Source organism: Mercenaria mercenaria, chromosome 5 (genome assembly GCF_021730395.1).
Source record: "Mercenaria mercenaria strain notata chromosome 5, MADL_Memer_1, whole genome shotgun sequence".
In the NCBI taxonomy this organism is placed as follows: domain Eukaryota; kingdom Metazoa; phylum Mollusca; class Bivalvia; order Venerida; family Veneridae; genus Mercenaria; species Mercenaria mercenaria.
This window is the reverse complement of record NC_069365.1, coordinates 43,370,149-43,376,148: the sequence shown is the minus strand read 5'-3', so window position 1 is coordinate 43,376,148 and position 6,000 is coordinate 43,370,149. Positions and strand designations below refer to the sequence as shown.

The window sequence follows — 6,000 nt, the reverse complement described above, 5'->3', positions numbered from 1 at the left end:
ATTTGACAGATATTTTCTTTATTGTTGCCGTATCTGTAATCTTCTCAATAGAAGTCTTTATAGTTTTGTAATTTGAAGATAACACAGTCATTAGTTAAAAGGAAACATTTTTATTAACTGTACAAAATCAATAATCTTTTTGTATGTGATGGAAAGTTTATGATGTAGCCAGTAAACAATATAATCATCGAATATATAGAAGTATATTGTGGCTTACTAGTATTAATTGTGTGGCTTACTAGTACTTAGTTTACGAGAGTATTCATTTATGGTGTCGTATTCATGGCAAACAAGTAATTAGTTTATGACCGCATTCATACATATGGCGTTATATTTGCGGCTCAGTCTTCGCATTCATATATATAGTCGTATTTGTGGCTCACTAGTATTTAGTTTATGAGAGTATTCACTTATGGCGTCTTATTCATGGCAAACAAGTAATTAGTTTATGACCGCATTCATATATTTAGGGTTATTGCTCAAAAATAACCAGGTTTATTTTAGCGACGGTTATTCGTTTTGATTAGATATTAATCGTACAGAAGTTAAATAAATAAATAAGTAAATAGATAAATGAAATATAATTTACTATAAGAATAGCACTCCAGCTTTAGCGAATACGGCGGAAACTGCCGATGATTACCGAATTTGTCGTCATTATCAATAATGACGTCATAAGCACCCTCTTTTCACGAGGAAGCTAATGCTTGACTAGCAAAATTCCCACCCACCACACCCTTATTATTACATTTGTATCTATAACGCTATTTTGTTGTTTGTGAATATCGAAAACCTCATTTATATATTGTTATGTTGGCTATTTTTGAGTATTTACTAGAGTACTGCGGGAGGTTTTATCTGCATTTCAGTGCCAAGATGAATTCAAGCGGTCTAAATATTTCACGGCTCCCAGGGCAGAGGAATCAAGCTCCGGAGAATAAGCATTACACAAGTCAAGGGCTTAAAATTAATGGAGGACAAGAGTATCAACAAACGTAGTGGAACGTTCTATCTGTACATCATGTATAAATGATCTACGAGGAGTGAACAAAGTTCTCTATTCTATTTACACAGTCGCTAAGTGAAGGGTTCAAGCCCAGCGGAAATTCTAGCTTTAGAGTTGCATGTATTTTCCAGCTATTCGAAATTCATTAAAACTGATAATCTTAGTAAATCTTTTACCATTAAACGTGTTCAAGTGAACGTATTTTAAGCCTCCCCTGTTACTGCGTACAACAAAATTTAAAAATACGATCTTACAGGGCCTCGAGGTTCGCTCGTGCATATTTTGGTGTCTCTCGAGTAATCCTTGTTGTTTGGCTAATGTTTTGGGGGGCCCTGCAGCCGGTTGGTGCATACTAGTGTAGCACGTTGTGCATGTGTAGCACATTAGTGCGAGGTGTAACACATTAGTGTGTGGTGTAGCACGTTAGTGCGTGGTGTAGCACGTTAGTGCATGGTGTAGCACGTCAGTGCATGTGTAGCACGTTAGTGCGTGGTGTAGCACGTCCGTGCATGTGTAGCACGAAGTGCATGGTGTAGCACGTTAGCGCATGGTGTAGCACGTCCGTACATGGTGTAGCACGGTAGTGCATGGTGTAACAAATCTTGCGTGTTGTGTAACACTTTAATAACTTACCATATTAGTCCACTCGGTCAAGCAAATCAGGGGATGGCTTAAAATAGTTTTTATTCTTCGTTTGTCACATAACACCTTAAGCTTGAGTTTCCGCTACACGCCAGTCAGATGTGCTTAGTTGTGTTTCTATCGCGACTTCAGAATTACTTAGCGGCCACATATCTCCACAACGACAGCAGGACAAATTATAGGGAGCTTTACGCAATACAGGGACAGACGTTTAATTTGAAAACAGTGTTCTAAGGACTTGATCTATCTGTCGCCAATATGGTCCCGCGGAGGATCTGATCTATCTGTCGCCTATATGGTACCGCGGAGGATCTGATCTATCTGTCACCTGTTTGGTACCGCAGAAGATCTATCTATTGAAATAAGCATATTGACACTGACTGTTTAAATATGTGACAATTCATCATGCTAGTTGTAATAAATTTATCACTGTGTGGGCATTTGCCCGATATGAATAATGATAATAATAATAATAATAATAATAATAACATGATGTCTTTAATTGAAGTAAAGTTGTTGTGTTTTTAATTATTGTTGGGAGACCTAATCTTCCATTTGGGTATGAGATTCCCCCAAATGTACATGAATGGCCACCATAAACAATTATTACACAAAGCAGACCAAGCTGTTCGGGAATCGAACCAAGTGTGTTGGATTATGGTAACCGGAGTCTTAAAATAAATGGCGTTATATTTGCGGCTCTATCTTCGCATTCATATTTAACGTCGTATTTGTGGCTCACTAGTATTTAGTTTATGAGAGTATTCATTTATTGTGTCGTATTTATGGGTAACAAGTATTTAGTTTATGACCGTATTCATATATTTATGGCTCACTAGTATTTAATTTATGAGAGTATTTATTTATTGTGTCGTATTTATGGGTAACAAGTATTTAGTTTATGACTGTATTCATATATTTATGGGGTCATATCTATGGCTCACTGGTATTTTGTTTGTAAACATATTCAAAACGGCCTGATCTTGTTATTTTGAATGGTATTAAACATTTCAATGAATAGGTTGATAACTTTAGCCAAACCTGTACATTTTACAGAATACTCAATGTAGCAAGTATTGTGTTGCATTGTTTCAGAATAAATCTCGAAGGAACTATTTCTGTACTGTGTATACATTTCGCAGAGTTATTAAACGAGATTGAGTGTAAAGTTACCGCATGACAAATGGAAATTGTATGATCAGGAAATGTAGCTGTCAGGTCGGGTCATCTGTCAACTGCACGACATCTCCTGCTCTGCAAAAGAAAAAATAGATATTGACAGATATGAATCTGAAATAATAAATGATACAGGTTGGTTTTCCACTTTTTGTATTTTACAATATCCTATCAAATACATATTTAGTCTTGTATTCAATACAGGTCATGTTTGTAGCAGAATTTATTTTAAAAAACGGCGGTAAAGTAGACTTTTATGCTCCAATGTGTCTAAGCTTTTTTTCATGAGCTGACTTAAACTTGCTTTATCTTTGGCAAATCCATTCTCTCAAAATTAATTTTACCTGAAAGTTATATAGCCAGACTAGGGAAACAGGTTCATGTTCATTCGATGTAAAGCTATAGCTAATGGCCCCATGTCAGTCATATCCCACAGAGTGAATATAAACAATATACAACAGTCACGTCTTGGGATATTTCATAATTAAGCAACAGTTTCTGTATAAACGTATGAACACCAATTCCGAAAAACAAATTTATCAGATGTTAGCGAAAGTACAAGTACATGTAGCAGAACCTTATTTCCCAGACAGAACATAGTACTGCCAGAACTGTAGCAACATGATATACATACATTTATAGATGGGAAACCTTTATAAAGTGTTGAAATCATTCGTCTAGACGTCTTAAACAAGAACGCAAATATAGCCTTGATAACCGTTTTCTACTTTCGGTCGTGTGTTATTTTTATGTGTAAATGATAGACAAATATCAGGAGCGACTGTGTTTACGTTGTGTAATCTTAGGTTGGTATTGGACAGAACATACAATGGAATCCTGATTATCATGATTTTATGCGTATTTTTGCTAACATCTCAAATAAGACCCCCAAAACATGGTAGCTTAATAGTTGTGTACTAGGTTTAAGTATCAGGTATACATAACATACATTTGTTTTTAAAGTTTGTATATTTATCAAATGTACTTAGACATAAATTATACGTTGACCTAATTTTGAAAAGGTATACAGCATGGAACATAGAATTTATACATAGTTTAAAGCTAAAGCAAGCTACATGTAGGAAAAAGGGAGAAACAGCAGTTTAGAAACATTGCTTGCGATGAATGTTAATACATGTAAATTGTAAGAGAAAGTATGCCACCTAAATATATTAATTTTGTCACAACTATCGAACACATTTTCAAGCAATATACTTGTAGTTGGGACCTTGAGTATATCTGATTTTTGGCAAGTACTCAACTGCAGCATGTAAGCATATGAGTTTGTCATACCAAATTTAACGAACTAGCAAATCAAACGTCTAAAACAATTTTGGCCAGACATAAAACAAAATCACAGGAATGTTTGATTTTCCAACATCATCTGAAATATACAGTATTCCGATGCTGCTCATGATTTGAAAGCAACACTATTTCTCTTTTAATATAAAAATAATCAATACGCTAGTTTTGGTAACTAGACGCATTAATTTTCTGTATATCATACGAACAATAAATGCAAACCTTGCGAATACTTGGCGTCTTCCATCAGAACGATTCTTCTAAATATGAGGAAAGGCAGACAGAAATAATCCTCGAATTATTATATAGGAATTCAGATACACTTGTGTAATCGGTTTTTATTAATACGTTTTTCCTTTTTTAGCTTTGAATACAAGTGATATCATCAGTATAGGTATAATGAAAATATGAATATGTCATTTTTATACGAATACCATTTCGAATATAAGTGAAAGCCAAACCAAATGTATCTTAAGTCCGGGTTTTGGATGTAATGAGATCTAGTTGCTGTATCAGTACAAAAACTGCATGATCGTTGATTAATCACGACAAAATTTAATTCCATCAAATTAGGTTAGACCAAACAATAATTAATCCTTATCATGCTGGACACGATTGATTCTGCCTTTGCGACCAGTGCAGATCATGATCAGCCTGCACATCCGTGCAGTCTGATCAAGATCTGCACTGTTCGCCATTCAGTCAGTATCTTTATGGTCCGCACCCCTTTTAACATTAATGGCACTGTCCAAATTGAAAGCTGGACAAGTTCATTATAGAAATTTAGCAGGGTAAGAGTTAAAAAGTTAAACTTTTCGACTTTGGGCGATGACATAATTCCAGTAATTTTGGTAGTTTTTTTCAACACAGTGCACAGAAAAGTATCAATTGCAATAATTCTGTCTCATTAGAAATCATTTTATATGCAAACTTACAAGTTTAAGTGTTGTACTTTTACTAGATTCAGATTATTTTGGGAGCATAAATAAGACATCGTAATTATTCAACGATGAAAAGTTTCGTCGACGATCACGTCATGGTCCATTTGTTTACGATTCGTCGACGCAAAGAGTCGTCAGCTCTGTTATCTAGATTTGATAGCCTATGTATCTTTTGTCTAGAGACAGTATATCTAACGAATATGTAATAATGTAAGGTTTATATCAGTCTACCATTTCTCAAACATCGTAGACATAATTTTTATGGTTCTAACTGCATAATTTTACCATATCATATGCGGAACATCTATGCGTGTAGTGGGAAGACTTCACATCTTGCAATGCAGAATAGTTAAAAAGATACACTTATTTTAGGAAGTATAGTCGCAATATTTTTTGCTTACAATCAGTCTGTAGAAATACATGTTAGAAAGATAAACTGTGATACAATATCGCGTCATGCCGAGAATAGTAAACATTTGACGTCGCCCATAGTGTCACTTATATTTAGACAACATTTAAAGGAGCATTCAGGTAATTTTTCGAGACAAAGATATATATCTGTAGCAAATTACTGAGTTGATATAAGAATATACAAAGAGGATGTTGTATCGTAGTCAATTTTGTTATGCTAGTCACTGGACGACTATATGTTAAGTCGCGAACATATGTGACAAATTGTCTGATCACTGATCGGAACAGGAAATTCTAAATATCCTACCTTGTCCATAGAAAAAAAAGAGTTACATTTGAAAACTAGGAATGTGTCACAGAAACGGATACCCCCGCAACATGAGAAAGGTCACAGGCATAAGTTATTTATAGTAACAACTAAGGGAAGTTAATCTTGTTTTAAAAAGTCCACACAAAAAAACCTTACTAGGTAGAGATAGGTCAAAACACTTCTCAAAATTGGATGTAACATGCATGTTGTAC

At 34.9% G+C, this 6,000-nt stretch overlaps 1 long non-coding RNA gene across 1 annotated transcript in view; it reads right to left on the bottom strand.

Annotated features, from left to right (window-relative positions):
• Positions 1-2,150: 2,150 nt before the first annotated feature.
• The window catches only part of LOC123558943 (uncharacterized), a 57,984-nt gene continuing 54,134 nt past the window's right edge, over positions 2,151-6,000 (bottom strand). Inside the window, exon 5 of the long non-coding RNA XR_008370972.1 lies at positions 2,151-2,902. This is a non-coding gene — a long non-coding RNA (uncharacterized LOC123558943). The remainder of the gene's footprint in view (positions 2,903-6,000) is intronic.